The sequence below is a fragment of the Ambystoma mexicanum genome, chromosome 10 (assembly GCF_040938575.1).
Source record: "Ambystoma mexicanum isolate Mex_15411 chromosome 10, UKY_AmexF1_1, whole genome shotgun sequence".
Lineage (NCBI taxonomy): Eukaryota > Metazoa > Chordata > Amphibia > Caudata > Ambystomatidae > Ambystoma > Ambystoma mexicanum.
The window spans coordinates 1,686,028,135-1,686,044,437 of record NC_090932.1 but is presented as its reverse complement, the minus strand read 5'-3'; positions in this window follow the sequence as shown (position 1 = coordinate 1,686,044,437).

The window sequence follows — 16,303 nt, the reverse complement described above, 5'->3', positions numbered from 1 at the left end:
TTGCAGTTAGTGGTAATTGAGTAGGTGGGACTCCGTTGCAGTTAGTGATAGACGTTTAAGTGGGACTCTGTGTGGTAAAGGATAGTTGGGTAGGTGGGACTCTGTTGCAGTTAGTGATAGTTGGGTAGGTGGGGTCTGTGTGTTAAAGGATAGTTCAGTAGGTGGGACTCTGTTGCAGTTAGTGATGGTTGGGTAGGTGGGACTCTGTTGCAGTTAGCGATAGTTGGGTAGGTGGGACTCTGTTGCAGTTAGTGATAATTGGGTAGGTGGGACTCTGTGAGGGAAAGGATAATTGGGTAGGTGGGACTATGCTGCAGTTAGTGATAGTTGGGTAGGTGGACCTCTGTTGTAGTAAGTGAAAGTTGAGTAGGTGGGGATCTGTTTCAGTTAGTGATAGTTGGTTAGGTGTCACTCTGTTGTAGTAAGTGATAGTTGTGCAGGTGGGACTCTGTTGCATTTAGTGATAGTTGGGTAGGTGGGACTGTTGCAGTTAGTGATAGTTGGGTAGGTGGGACTCGGTTGTAGTTAGTGATAGTTGGGGAGGTGGGACTCTGTTGCAGTTAGTGATAGTTGGGTAGGTGGGACTCTGTGAGCAAAGGATAGTTGGGTTGGTGGGACTCTGTTGCAGTTAGTGATGGTTGGGTAGTTGGGATTCGGTTGCAGTTAGTGATAGTTGGGTAGGTGGGACTGTTGCAGTTAGTGATAGTTGGGTAGGTGGGACTCTGTTGTAGTTAGTGATAGTTGGGGAGGTGGAACTCTGTGCAGTAAAGGATAGTTGGGGAGGTGGGATTCGGTTGCTGTTAGTGATAGTTGGGTAGGTGGGACTCTGCTGCAGTTAGTGATAGTTGGGTCGGTGGGACTCTGTGCAGTAAAGGATAGTTGGGAGGTGGGATTCTGTTGCAGTTAGTTATAGTTGGGTAGGTGGGAATCTGTGCAGTAATGGATAGTTGTGGAGGTGGGATTATGTTACAGTTAGTGATAGTTGGGTAGGTGGGACTCTGTGCAGTTACTGATAGTTGGGTAGATGTGACTGTTGCAGTTAGTGATAGTTGGGTAGGTGGGACTCTGTTGCAGTTATTGATAGTTGGGTAGATGGGACTTTGTTACAGTTAGTGATATTTGGGTAGGTGGGACTCTGTTGCAGTTAGTGATAGTTGGGTAGGTGGGACTCTGTTGTAGTTAGTAATAGTTGGGGAGGTGGGACTCTGTTGCAGTAAGCTATAGTTGTGTAGGTGGGACTTTGTGCAGTAAAGGATAGTTGGGTAGGTGGGAGTCTGCTGCAGTTAGTGATAGTTGTGCAGGTGGGACTCTGCTGCAGTTAGTGATAGTTGGATAGTTGGGACTCTGTTGCTGTTAGTGATAGTTGTGTAGGTGGGACTTTGTGCAGTAAAGGATAGTTGGGTAGGTGGGACTCTTCTGCAGTTAGTGATAGTTTTTTAGGTGGGACTCTGTGCGGTAACAGATAGTTGGGTAGTTGGGACTCTGTTGCAGTCAGTGATAGTTGGGTAGGTGGGACTCTGTTGTAGTAATTGATAATTGGGTATTTGGGACTCTGTTGCAGTTAGTGACAGTTGGGTAGGTGGGACTCTGTTGCAGTTAGTGACAGTTGGGTAGGTGGTACACTGTTGCAGTTAGTGATAGTTGGGTAGGTGGGACTCTTTTGCAGTTAGTGATGGTTGGGTAGGTTGGACTCTGTGCGGTAAAGGACAGTTGGGTAGGTGGGACTCTGTTGAAGTTAGTGATAGTTGGGTAGGTGGGACTCTGTGTGGTAAAGGATAGTTGGGTAGGTGGGACTCTTGCATATAGTCATAGTTGGGTAGGTGGGACTCTTGCATATAGTGATAGTTGGGTAGGTGGGACTCTGATGCAGTTAGTGATAGTTGGGTAGGCGGGACTCTGTGTGGTAAAGGATAGTTGGGTAGGTGGGACTCTTGCATTTAGTGATAGTTGGGTAGGTGGGACTCTTGCATATAGTGATAGTTGGGTAGGTGAGACTCTGTTGCAGTTAGTGATAGTTGGGTAGGTGGGACTCTTACATTTAGTGATAGTTGAGTAGGTTGGAATCTGCTGCAGTTAGTGATAGTTGGGTAGGTTGGAATCTGTTGCTGTTAGTGATAGTTGGGTAGGTGGACTCTGCTGCAGTTAGTGAAAGTTGGGTAGGTGGGACTCTTTTGCAGTTAGTGATGGTTGGGTAGGTGGGACTCTGCTGTACTTATTGATAATTGGCTAGTTGGGACTCTGTTGCAGTTAGTGATAGTTGGTTAGGTGGGGCTCTGCTGTACTTATTGATAATTGGCTAGTTGGGACTCTGTTGCAGTTAGTGATAGTTGGGTAGGTGGGACTCTTTTGCAGTTAGTGATGGTTGGGTAGGTTGGAATCTGTGCGGTAAAGGACAGTTGGGTAGGTGGGACTCTGTTGCAGTTAGTGATAGTTGGGTAGGTGGGACTCTGTGCGGTAAAGGATAGTTGGGTAGGTGGGACTCTTGCATATAGTGATAGTTGTGTAGGTGGGACTCTTGCATATAGTGATAGTTGGGTAGGTGGGACTCTGATGCAGTTAGTGATAGTTGGGTAGGTGGGACTCTGTGTGGTAAAGGATAGTTGGGTAGGTGGGACTCTTGCATTTAGTGATGGTTGGGTAGGTGGGACTCTTGCATATAGTGATAGTTGGGTAGGTGAGACTCTGTTGCAGTTAGTGATAGTTGGGTAGGTGGGACTCTGTGTGGTAAAGGATAGTTGGGTAGGTGGGACTCTTACATTTAGTGATAGTTGGGTAGGTTGGAATCTGCTGCAGTTAGTGATAGTTGGGTAGGTTGGAATCTGTTGCTGTTAGTGATAGTTGGGTAGGTGGACTCTGCTGCAGTTAGTGATAGTTGGGTAGGTGGGACTCTGTGTGGTAAAGGATAGTTGGGTAGGTGGGACTCTTGCATTTAGGGATAGTTGGGTAGGTTGGAATCTGTTGCTGTTAGTGATAGTTGGGTAGGTGGGACTCTGTTGCAGTTATTGATAATTGAGTAGGTGGGACTCTGTTGCAGTTAGTGATAGTTGGGGAGGTGGGACTCTGTTGCAGTTAGTGATGGTTGCATAGGTGGGACACTGTTGCAGTTAGTGATAGTTTGGTAGGTGGGACTCTGCTGCAGTTAGTGATAGTTGGATAGTTGGGACTCTGTTGCTGTTAGTGATAGTTGTGTAGGTGGGACTTTGTGCAGTAAAGGATAGTTGGGTAGGTGGGACTCTTCTGCAGTTAGTGATAGTTTTTTAGGTGGGACTCTGTGCGGTAACAGATAGTTGGGTAGTTGGGACTCTGTTGCAGTCAGTGATGGTTAGGTGGGACTCTGTTGTAGTTATTGATAATTGGGTATTTGGGACTCTGTTGCAGTTAGTGACAGTTGGGTAGGTAGTACACTGTTGCAGTTAGTGATAGTTGAGGAGGTGGAAATCTGCTGTAGTTATTGATTATTGGGTAGTTGGGACTCTGTTGCAGTTAGTGAAAGTTGGGTAGGTGGGACTCTTTTGCAGTTAGTGATGGTTGGGTAGGTGGGACTCTGCTGTACTTATTGATAATTGGCTAGTTGGGGCTCTGTTGCAGTTAGTGATAGTTGGTTAGGTGGGGCTCTGCTGTACTTATTGATAATTGGCTAGTTGGGACTCTGTTGCAGTTAGTGATAGTTGGGTAGGTGGGACTCTTTTGCAGTTAGTGATGGTTGGGTAGGTTGGACTCTGTGTGGTAAAGGATAGTTGGGTAGGTGGGACTCTTGCATATAGTGATAGTTGGGTAGGTGGGACTCTTGCATATAGTGATAGTTGGGTAGGTGGGACTCTGATGCAGTTAGTGATAGTTGGGTAGATGTGACTGTTGCAGTTAGTGATAGTTGGGTAGGTGGGACTCTGTTGCAGTTATTGATAGTTGGGTAGATGGGACTTTGTTACAGTTAGTGATATTTGGGTAGGTGGGACTCTGTTGCAGTTAGTGATAGTTGGGTAGGTGGGACTCTGTTGTAGTTAGTAATAGTTGGGGAGGTGGGACTCTGTTGCAGTAAGCTATAGTTGGGTAGTTGGGACTCTGTTGCTGTTAGTGATAGTTGTGTAGGTGGGACTTTGTGCAGTAAAGGATAGTTGGGTAGGTGGGAGTCTGCTGCAGTTAGTGATAGTTGTGCAGGTGGGACTCTGCTGCAGTTAGTGATAGTTGGATAGTTGGGACTCTGTTGCTGTTAGTGATAGTTGTGTAGGTGGGACTTTGTGCAGTAAAGGATAGTTGGGTAGGTGGGACTCTTCTGCAGTTAGTGATAGTTTTTTAGGTGGGACTCTGTGCGGTAACAGATAGTTGGGTAGTTGGGACTCTGTTGCAGTCAGTGATAGTTGGGTAGGTGGGACTCTGTTGTAGTAATTGATAATTGGGTATTTGGGACTCTGTTGCAGTTAGTGACAGTTGGGTAGGTGGGACTCTGTTGCAGTTAGTGACAGTTGGGTAGGTGGTACACTGTTGCAGTTAGTGATAGTTGAGTAGGTGGGGCTCTGTTTCAGTTAGTGATAGTTGGTTAGGTGTCACTCTGTTGTAGTAAGTGATAGTTGTGCAGGTGGGACTCTGTTGCATTTAGTGATAGTTGGGTAGGTGGGACTGTTGCAGTTAGTGATAGTTGGGTAGGTGGGACTCGGTTGTAGTTAGTGATAGTTGGGGAGGTGGGACTCTGTTGCAGTTAGTGATAGTTGGGTAGGTGGGACTCTGTGAGCAAAGGATAGTTGGGTTGGTGGGACTCTGTTGCAGTTAGTGATGGTTGGGTAGTTGGGATTCGGTTGCAGTTAGTGATAGTTGGGTAGGTGGGACTGTTGCAGTTAGTGATAGTTGGGTAGGTGGGACTCTGTTGTAGTTAGTGATAGTTGGGGAGGTGGAACTCTGTGCAGTAAAGGATAGTTGGGGAGGTGGGATTCGGTTGCTGTTAGTGATAGTTGGGTAGGTGGGACTCTGCTGCAGTTAGTGATAGTTGGGTCGGTGGGACTCTGTGCAGTAAAGGATAGTTGGGAGGTGGGATTCTGTTGCAGTTAGTTATAGTTGGGTAGGTGGGAATCTGTGCAGTAATGGATAGTTGTGGAGGTGGGATTATGTTACAGTTAGTGATAGTTGGGTAGGTGGGACTCTGTGCAGTTACTGATAGTTGGGTAGATGTGACTGTTGCAGTTAGTGATAGTTGGGTAGGTGGGACTCTGTTGCAGTTATTGATAGTTGGGTAGATGGGACTTTGTTACAGTTAGTGATATTTGGGTAGGTGGGACTCTGTTGCAGTTAGTGATAGTTGGGTAGGTGGGACTCTGTTGTAGTTAGTAATAGTTGGGGAGGTGGGACTCTGTTGCAGTAAGCTATAGTTGTGTAGGTGGGACTTTGTGCAGTAAAGGATAGTTGGGTAGGTGGGAGTCTGCTGCAGTTAGTGATAGTTGTGCAGGTGGGACTCTGCTGCAGTTAGTGATAGTTGGATAGTTGGGACTCTGTTGCTGTTAGTGATAGTTGTGTAGGTGGGACTTTGTGCAGTAAAGGATAGTTGGGTAGGTGGGACTCTGTTGCAGTTATTGATAGTTGGGTAGATGGGACTTTGTTACAGTTAGTGATATTTGGGTAGGTGGGACTCTGTTGCAGTTAGTGATAGTTGGGTAGGTGGGACTCTGTTGTAGTTAGTAATAGTTGGGGAGGTGGGACTCTGTTGCAGTAAGCTATAGTTGGGTAGTTGGGACTCTGTTGCTGTTAGTGATAGTTGTGTAGGTGGGACTTTGTGCAGTAAAGGATAGTTGGGTAGGTGGGAGTCTGCTGCAGTTAGTGATAGTTGTGCAGGTGGGACTCTGCTGCAGTTAGTGATAGTTGGATAGTTGGGACTCTGTTGCTGTTAGTGATAGTTGTGTAGGTGGGACTTTGTGCAGTAAAGGATAGTTGGGTAGGTGGGACTCTTCTGCAGTTAGTGATAGTTTTTTAGGTGGGACTCTGTGCGGTAACAGATAGTTGGGTAGTTGGGACTCTGTTGCAGTCAGTGATAGTTGGGTAGGTGGGACTCTGTTGTAGTAATTGATAATTGGGTATTTGGGACTCTGTTGCAGTTAGTGACAGTTGGGTAGGTGGGACTCTGTTGCAGTTAGTGACAGTTGGGTAGGTGGTACACTGTTGCAGTTAGTGATAGTTGGGTAGGTGGGACTCTTTTGCAGTTAGTGATGGTTGGGTAGGTTGGACTCTGTGCGGTAAAGGACAGTTGGGTAGGTGGGACTCTGTTGAAGTTAGTGATAGTTGGGTAGGTGGGACTCTGTGTGGTAAAGGATAGTTGGGTAGGTGGGACTCTTGCATATAGTCATAGTTGGGTAGGTGGGACTCTTGCATATAGTGATAGTTGGGTAGGTGGGACTCTGATGCAGTTAGTGATAGTTGGGTAGGCGGGACTCTGTGTGGTAAAGGATAGTTGGGTAGGTGGGACTCTTGCATTTAGTGATAGTTGGGTAGGTGGGACTCTTGCATATAGTGATAGTTGGGTAGGTGAGACTCTGTTGCAGTTAGTGATAGTTGGGTAGGTGGGACTCTTACATTTAGTGATAGTTGAGTAGGTTGGAATCTGCTGCAGTTAGTGATAGTTGGGTAGGTTGGAATCTGTTGCTGTTAGTGATAGTTGGGTAGGTGGACTCTGCTGCAGTTAGTGAAAGTTGGGTAGGTGGGACTCTTTTGCAGTTAGTGATGGTTGGGTAGGTGGGACTCTGCTGTACTTATTGATAATTGGCTAGTTGGGACTCTGTTGCAGTTAGTGATAGTTGGTTAGGTGGGGCTCTGCTGTACTTATTGATAATTGGCTAGTTGGGACTCTGTTGCAGTTAGTGATAGTTGGGTAGGTGGGACTCTTTTGCAGTTAGTGATGGTTGGGTAGGTTGGAATCTGTGCGGTAAAGGACAGTTGGGTAGGTGGGACTCTGTTGCAGTTAGTGATAGTTGGGTAGGTGGGACTCTGTGCGGTAAAGGATAGTTGGGTAGGTGGGACTCTTGCATATAGTGATAGTTGTGTAGGTGGGACTCTTGCATATAGTGATAGTTGGGTAGGTGGGACTCTGATGCAGTTAGTGATAGTTGGGTAGGTGGGACTCTGTGTGGTAAAGGATAGTTGGGTAGGTGGGACTCTTGCATTTAGTGATGGTTGGGTAGGTGGGACTCTTGCATATAGTGATAGTTGGGTAGGTGAGACTCTGTTGCAGTTAGTGATAGTTGGGTAGGTGGGACTCTTACAATTAGTGATAGTTGAGTAGGTTGGAATCTGCTGCAGTTAGTGATAGTTGGGTAGGTTGGAATCTGTTGCTGTTAGTGATAGTTGGGTAGGTGGACTCTGCTGCAGTTAGTGTTAGTTGGGTAGGTGGGACTCTGTGTGGTAAAGGATAGTTGGGTAGGTGGGACTCTTACATTTAGTGATAGTTGGGTAGGTTGGAATCTGCTGCAGTTAGTGATAGTTGGGTAGGTTGGAATCTGTTGCTGTTAGTGATAGTTGGGTAGGTGGACTCTGCTGCAGTTAGTGATAGTTGGGTAGGTGGGACTCTGTGTGGTAAAGGATAGTTGGGTAGGTGGGACTCTTGCATTTAGGGATAGTTGGGTAGGTTGGAATCTGTTGCTGTTAGTGATAGTTGGGTAGGTGGGACTCTGTTGCAGTTATTGATAATTGAGTAGGTGGGACTCTGTTGCAGTTAGTGATAGTTGGGGAGGTGGGACTCTGTTGCAGTTAGTGATGGTTGCATAGGTGGGACACTGTTGCAGTTAGTGATAGTTTGGTAGGTGGGACTCTGCTGCAGTTAGTGATAGTTGGATAGTTGGGACTCTGTTGCTGTTAGTGATAGTTGTGTAGGTGGGACTTTGTGCAGTAAAGGATAGTTGGGTAGGTGGGACTCTTCTGCAGTTAGTGATAGTTTTTTAGGTGGGACTCTGTGCGGTAACAGATAGTTGGGTAGTTGGGACTCTGTTGCAGTCAGTGATGGTTAGGTGGGACTCTGTTGTAGTTATTGATAATTGGGTATTTGGGACTCTGTTGCAGTTAGTGACAGTTGGGTAGGTAGTACACTGTTGCAGTTAGTGATAGTTGAGGAGGTGGAAATCTGCTGTAGTTATTGATTATTGGGTAGTTGGGACTCTGTTGCAGTTAGTGAAAGTTGGGTAGGTGGGACTCTTTTGCAGTTAGTGATGGTTGGGTAGGTGGGACTCTGCTGTACTTATTGATAATTGGCTAGTTGGGGCTCTGTTGCAGTTAGTGATAGTTGGTTAGGTGGGGCTCTGCTGTACTTATTGATAATTGGCTAGTTGGGACTCTGTTGCAGTTAGTGATAGTTGGGTAGGTGGGACTCTTTTGCAGTTAGTGATGGTTGGGTAGGTTGGACTCTGTGTGGTAAAGGATAGTTGGGTAGCTGGGACTCTTGCATATAGTGATAGTTGGGTAGGTGGGACTCTTGCATATAGTGATAGTTGGGTAGGTGGGACTCTGATGCAGTTAGTGATAGTTGGGTAGATGTGACTGTTGCAGTTAGTGATAGTTGGGTAGGTGGGACTCTGTTGCAGTTATTGATAGTTGGGTAGATGGGACTTTGTTACAGTTAGTGATATTTGGGTAGGTGGGACTCTGTTGCAGTTAGTGATAGTTGGGTAGGTGGGACTCTGTTGTAGTTAGTAATAGTTGGGGAGGTGGGACTCTGTTGCAGTAAGCTATAGTTGGGTAGTTGGGACTCTGTTGCTGTTAGTGATAGTTGTGTAGGTGGGACTTTGTGCAGTAAAGGATAGTTGGGTAGGTGGGAGTCTGCTGCAGTTAGTGATAGTTGTGCAGGTGGGACTCTGCTGCAGTTAGTGATAGTTGGATAGTTGGGACTCTGTTGCTGTTAGTGATAGTTGTGTAGGTGGGACTTTGTGCAGTAAAGGATAGTTGGGTAGGTGGGACTCTTCTGCAGTTAGTGATAGTTTTTTAGGTGGGACTCTGTGCGGTAACAGATAGTTGGGTAGTTGGGACTCTGTTGCAGTCAGTGATAGTTGGGTAGGTGGGACTCTGTTGTAGTAATTGATAATTGGGTATTTGGGACTCTGTTGCAGTTAGTGACAGTTGGGTAGGTGGGACTCTGTTGCAGTTAGTGACAGTTGGGTAGGTGGTACACTGTTGCAGTTAGTGATAGTTGGGTAGGTGGGACTCTTTTGCAGTTAGTGATGGTTGGGTAGGTTGGACTCTGTGCGGTAAAGGACAGTTGGGTAGGTGGGACTCTGTTGAAGTTAGTGATAGTTGGGTAGGTGGGACTCTGTGTGGTAAAGGATAGTTGGGTAGGTGGGACTCTTGCATATAGTCATAGTTGGGTAGGTGGGACTCTTGCATATAGTGATAGTTGGGTAGGTGGGACTCTGATGCAGTTAGTGATAGTTGGGTAGGCGGGACTCTGTGTGGTAAAGGATAGTTGGGTAGGTGGGACTCTTGCATTTAGTGATAGTTGGGTAGGTGGGACTCTTGCATATAGTGATAGTTGGGTAGGTGAGACTCTGTTGCAGTTAGTGATAGTTGGGTAGGTGGGACTCTTACATTTAGTGATAGTTGAGTAGGTTGGAATCTGCTGCAGTTAGTGATAGTTGGGTAGGTTGGAATCTGTTGCTGTTAGTGATAGTTGGGTAGGTGGACTCTGCTGCAGTTAGTGAAAGTTGGGTAGGTGGGACTCTTTTGCAGTTAGTGATGGTTGGGTAGGTGGGACTCTGCTGTACTTATTGATAATTGGCTAGTTGGGACTCTGTTGCAGTTAGTGATAGTTGGTTAGGTGGGGCTCTGCTGTACTTATTGATAATTGGCTAGTTGGGACTCTGTTGCAGTTAGTGATAGTTGGGTAGGTGGGACTCTTTTGCAGTTAGTGATGGTTGGGTAGGTTGGAATCTGTGCGGTAAAGGACAGTTGGGTAGGTGGGACTCTGTTGCAGTTAGTGATAGTTGGGTAGGTGGGACTCTGTGCGGTAAAGGATAGTTGGGTAGGTGGGACTCTTGCATATAGTGATAGTTGTGTAGGTGGGACTCTTGCATATAGTGATAGTTGGGTAGGTGGGACTCTGATGCAGTTAGTGATAGTTGGGTAGGTGGGACTCTGTGTGGTAAAGGATAGTTGGGTAGGTGGGACTCTTGCATTTAGTGATGGTTGGGTAGGTGGGACTCTTGCATATAGTGATAGTTGGGTAGGTGAGACTCTGTTGCAGTTAGTGATAGTTGGGTAGGTGGGACTCTTACATTTAGTGATAGTTGAGTAGGTTGGAATCTGCTGCAGTTAGTGATAGTTGGGTAGGTTGGAATCTGTTGCTGTTAGTGATAGTTGGGTAGGTGGACTCTGCTGCAGTTAGTGTTAGTTGGGTAGGTGGGACTCTGTGTGGTAAAGGATAGTTGGGTAGGTGGGACTCTTACATTTAGTGATAGTTGGGTAGGTTGGAATCTGCTGCAGTTAGTGATAGTTGGGTAGGTTGGAATCTGTTGCTGTTAGTGATAGTTGGGTAGGTGGACTCTGCTGCAGTTAGTGATAGTTGGGTAGGTGGGACTCTGTGTGGTAAAGGATAGTTGGGTAGGTGGGACTCTTGCATTTAGGGATAGTTGGGTAGGTTGGAATCTGTTGCTGTTAGTGATAGTTGGGTAGGTGGGACTCTGTTGCAGTTATTGATAATTGAGTAGGTGGGACTCTGTTGCAGTTAGTGATAGTTGGGGAGGTGGGACTCTGTTGCAGTTAGTGATGGTTGCATAGGTGGGACACTGTTGCAGTTAGTGATAGTTTGGTAGGTGGGACTCTGCTGCAGTTAGTGATAGTTGGATAGTTGGGACTCTGTTGCTGTTAGTGATAGTTGTGTAGGTGGGACTTTGTGCAGTAAAGGATAGTTGGGTAGGTGGGACTCTTCTGCAGTTAGTGATAGTTTTTTAGGTGGGACTCTGTGCGGTAACAGATAGTTGGGTAGTTGGGACTCTGTTGCAGTCAGTGATGGTTAGGTGGGACTCTGTTGTAGTTATTGATAATTGGGTATTTGGGACTCTGTTGCAGTTAGTGACAGTTGGGTAGGTAGTACACTGTTGCAGTTAGTGATAGTTGAGGAGGTGGAAATCTGCTGTAGTTATTGATTATTGGGTAGTTGGGACTCTGTTGCAGTTAGTGAAAGTTGGGTAGGTGGGACTCTTTTGCAGTTAGTGATGGCTGGGTAGGTGGGACTCTGCTGTACTTATTGATAATTGGCTAGTTGGGGCTCTGTTGCAGTTAGTGATAGTTGGTTAGGTGGGGCTCTGCTGTACTTATTGATAATTGGCTAGTTGGGACTCTGTTGCAGTTAGTGATAGTTGGGTAGGTGGGACTCTTTTGCAGTTAGTGATGGTTGGGTAGGTTGGACTCTGTGTGGTAAAGGATAGTTGGGTAGGTGGGACTCTTGCATATAGTGATAGTTGGGTAGGTGGGACTCTTGCATATAGTGATAGTTGGGTAGGTGGGACTCTGATGCAGTTAGTGATAGTTGGGTAGGTGGGACTCTGTTGTAGTTAGTAATAGTTGGGGAGGTGGTACTCTGTTGCAGTAAGCTATAGTTGGGTAGTTGGGACTCTGTTGCTGTTAGTGATAGTTGTGTAGGTGGGACTTTGTGCAGTAAAGGATAGTTGGGTAGGTGGGAGTCTGCTGCAGTTAGTGATAGTTGTGCAGGTGGGACTCTGTTGCAGTTAGTGATAGTTGTATAGTTGGGACTCTGTTGCTGTTAGTGATAGTTGTGTAGGTGGGACTTTGTGCAGTAAAGGATAGTTGGGTAGATGGGACTCTTCTGCAGTTAGTGATAGTTTTTTAGGTGGGACTCTGTGCGGTAACAGATAGTTGGGTAGTTGGGATTTGTTGCAGTCAGTGATAGTTGGGTAGGTGGGACTCTGTTGTAGTTATTGATAATTGGGTATTTGGGACTCTGTTGCAGTTAGTGACAGTTGGGTAGGTGGGACTCTGTTGCAGTTAGTGACAGTTGGGTAGGTGGTACACTGTTGCAGTTAGTGATAGTTGAGGAGGTGGAACTCTCCTGTAGTTATTGATTATTGGGTAGTTGGGACTCTGTTGCAGTTAGTGAAAGTTGGGTAGGTGGGACTCTTTTGCAGTTAGTGATGGTTGGGTAGGTGGGACTCTGCTGTACTTATTGATAATTGGCTAGTTGGGACTTTGTTGCAGTTAGTGATAGTTGGGTAGGTGGGACTCTTTTGCAGTTAGTGATGGTTGGGTAGGTTGGACTCTGTGCGGTAAAGGACAGTTGGGTAGGTGGGACTCTGTTGCAGTTAGTGATAGTTGGGTAGGTTGGAATCTGCTGCAGTTAGTGATAGTTGGGTAGGTTGGAATCTGTTGCTGTTAGTGATAGTTGGGTAGGTGGACTCTGTGTGGTAAAGGATAGTTGGGTAGGTGGGACTCTGCTGCAGTTAGTGATAGTTGGGTAGGTTGGAATCTGCTGCAGTTAGTGATAGTTGGGTAGGTTGGAATCTGTTGCTGTTAGTGATAGTTGGGTAGGTGGACTCTGCTGCAGTTAGTGATAGTTGGGTAGGTGGGACTCTGTGTGGTAAAGGATAGTTGGGTAGGTGGGGCTCTTACATTTAGTGATAGTTGGGTAGGTTGGAATCTGCTGCAGTTAGTGATAGTTGGGTAGGTTGGAATCTGTTGCTGTTAGTGATAGTTGGGTAGGTGGGACTCTGCTGTACTTATTGATAATTGGCTAGTTGGGACTCTGTTGCAGTTAGTGATAGTTGGTTAGGTGGGGCTCTGCTGTACTTATTGATAATTTGCTAGTTGGGACTCTGTTGCAGTTAGTGATAGTTGGGTAGGTGGGACTCTTTTGCAGTTAGTGATGGTTGGGTAGGTTGGACTCTGTGCGGTAAAGGACAGTTGGGTAGGTGGGACTCTACTGCAGTTAGTGATAGTTGGGTAGGTTGGAATCTGTTGCTGTTAGTGATAGTTGGGTAGGTGGACTCTGCTGCAGTTAGTGATAGTTGGGTAGGTTGGAATCTGCTGCAGTTAGTGATAGTTGGGTAGGTTGGAATCTGTTGCTGTTAGTGATAGTTGGGTAGGTGGACTCTGTGTGGTAAAGGATAGTTGGGTAGGTGGGACTCTGCTGCAGTTAGTGATAGTTGGGTAGGTTGGAATCTGCTGCAGTTAGTGATAGTTGGGTAGGTTGGAATCTGTTGCTGTTAGTGATAGTTGGGTAGGTGGACTCTGCTGCAGTTAGTGATGGTTGGGTAGGTGGGACTCTGTGTGGTAAAGGATAGTTGGGTAGGTGGGGCTCTTACATTTAGTGATAGTTGGGTAGGTGGGACTCTGCTGCAGTTAGTGATAGTTGGGTAGGTTGGAATCTGCTGCAGTTAGTGATAGTTGGGTAGGTTGGAATCTGTTGCTGTTAGTGATAGTTGGGTAGGTGGACTCTGCTGCAGTTAGTGATAGTTGGGTAGGTGGGACTCTGTGTGGTAAAGGATAGTTGGGTAGGTGGGGCTCTTACATTTAGTGATAGTTGGGTAGGTTGGAATCTGCTGCAGTTAGTGATAGTTGGGTAGGTTGGAATCTGTTGCTGTTAGTGATAGTTGGGTAGGTGGGACTCTGCTGTACTTATTGATAATTGGCTAGTTGGGACTCTGTTGCAGTTAGTGATAGTTGGTTAGGTGGGGCTCTGCTGTACTTATTGATAATTTGCTAGTTGGGACTCTGTTGCAGTTAGTGATAGTTGGGTAGGTGGGACTCTGTTGTAGTTAGTGATAGTTGGGGAGGTGGAACTCTGTGCAGTAAAGGATAGTTGGGGAGGTGGGATTCGGTTGCTGTTAGTGATAGTTGGATAGGTGGGACTCTGTGCAGTTACTGATATTTGGGTAGGTGGGACTGTTGCAGTTAGTGATAGTTGGGTAGGTGGGACTCTGCTGCAGTTAGTGATAGTTGGGTCGGTGGGACTCTGTGCAGTAAAGGATAGTTGGGAGGTGGGATTCTGTTGCAGTTAGTTATAGTTGGGTAGGTGGGAATCTGTGCAGTAATGGATAGTTGTGGAGGTGGGATTATGTTACAGTTAGTGATAGTTGGGTAGGTGGGACTCTGTGCAGTTACTGATAGTTGGGTAGATGTGACTGTTGCAGTTAGTGATAGTTGGGTAGGTGGGACTCTGTTGCAGTTATTGATAGTTGGGTAGATGGGACTTTGTTACAGTTAGTGATATTTGGGTAGGTGGGACTCTGTTGCAGTTAGTGATAGTTGGGTAGGTGGGACTCTGTTGTAGTTAGTAATAGTTGGGGAGGTGGGACTCTGTTGCAGTAAGCTATAGTTGGGTAGTTGGGACTCTGTTGCTGTTAGTGATAGCTGTGTAGGTGGGACTTTGTGCAGTAAAGGATAGTTGGGTAGGTGGGAGTCTGCTGCAGTTAGTGATAGTTGTGCAGGTGGGACTCTGCTGCAGTTAGTGATAGTTAGATAGTTGGGACTCTGTTGCTGTTAGTGATAGTTGTGTAGGTGGGACTTTGTGCAGTAAAGGATAGTTGGGTAGGTGGGACTCTTCTGCAGTTAGTGATAGTTTTTTAGGTGGGACTCTGTGCGGTAACAGATAGTTGGGTAGTTGGGACTCTGTTGCAGTCAGTGATAGTTGGGTAGGTGGGACTCTGTTGTAGTAATTGATAATTGGGTATTTGGGACTCTGTTGCAGTTAGTGACAGTTGGGTAGGTGGGACTCTGTTGCAGTTAGTGACAGTTGGGTAGGTGGTACACTGTTGCAGTTAGTGATAGTTGGGTAGGTGGGACTCTTTTGCAGTTAGTGATGGTTGGGTAAGTTGGACTCTGTGCGGTAAAGGACAGTTGGGTAGGTGGGACTCTGTTGAAGTTAGTGATAGTTGGGTAGGTGGGACTCTGTGTGGTAAAGGATAGTTGGGTAGGTGGGACTCTTGCATATAGTGATAGTTGGGTAGGTGGGACTCTTGCATATAGTGATAGTTGGGTAGGTGGGACTCTGATGCAGTTAGTGATAGTTGGGTAGGTGGGACTCTGTGTGGTAAAGGATAGTTGGGTAGGTGGGACTCTTGCATTTAGTGATAGTTGGGTAGGTGGGACTCTTGCATATAGTGATAGTTGGGTAGGTGAGACTCTGTTGCAGTTAGTGATAGTTGGGTAGGTGGGACTCTTACATTTAGTGATAGTTGAGTAGGTTGGAATCTGCTGCAGTTAGTGATAGTTGGGTAGGTTGGAATCTGTTGCTGTTAGTGATAGTTGGGTAGGTGGACTCTGCTGCAGTTAGTGAAAGTTGGGTAGGTGGGACTCTTTTGCAGTTAGTGATGGTTGGGTAGGTGGGACTCTGCTGTACTTATTGATAATTGGCTAGTTGGGACTCTGTTGCAGTTAGTGATAGTTGGTTAGGTGGGGCTCTGCTGTACTTATTGATAATTGGCTAGTTGGGACTCTGTTGCAGTTAGTGATAGTTGGGTAGGTGGGACTCTTTTGCAGTTAGTGATGGTTGGGTAGGTTGGAATCTGTGCGGTAAAGGACAGTTGGGTAGGTGGGACTCTGTTGCAGTTAGTGATAGTTGGGTAGGTGGGACTCTGTGTGGTAAAGGATAGTTGGGTAGGTGGGACTCTTGCATATAGTGATAGTTGTGTAGGTGGGACTCTTGCATATAGTGATAGTTGGGTAGGTGGGACTCTGATGCAGTTAGTGATAGTTGGGTAGGTGGGACTCTGTGTGGTAAAGGATAGTTGGGTAGGTGGGACTCTTGCATTTAGTGATGGTTGGGTAGGTGGGACTCTTGCATATAGTGATAGTTGGGTAGGTGAGACTCTGTTGCAGTTAGTGATAGTTGGGTAGGTGGGACTCTTACATTTAGTGATAGTTGAGTAGGTTGGAATCTGCTGCATTTAGTGATAGTTGGGTAGGTTGGAATCTGTTGCTGTTAGTGATAGTTGGGTAGGTGGACTCTGCTGCAGTTAGTGTTAGTTGGGTAGGTGGGACTCTGTGTGGTAAAGGATAGTTGGGTAGGTGGGACTCTTACATTTAGTGATAGTTGGGTAGGTTGGAATCTGCTGCAGTTAGTGATAGTTGGGTAGGTTGGAATCTGTTGCTGTTAGTGATAGTTGGGTAGGTGGACTCTGCTGCAGTTAGTGATAGTTGGGTAGGTGGGACTCTGTGTGGTAAAGGATAGTTGGGTAGGTGGGACTCTTGCATTTAGTGATAGTTGGGTAGGTTGGAATCTGTTGCTGTTAGTGATAGTTGGGTAGGTGGGACTCTGTTGCAGTTATTGATAATTGAGTAGGTGGGACTCTGTTGCAGTTAGTGATAGTTGGGGAGGTGGGACTCTGTT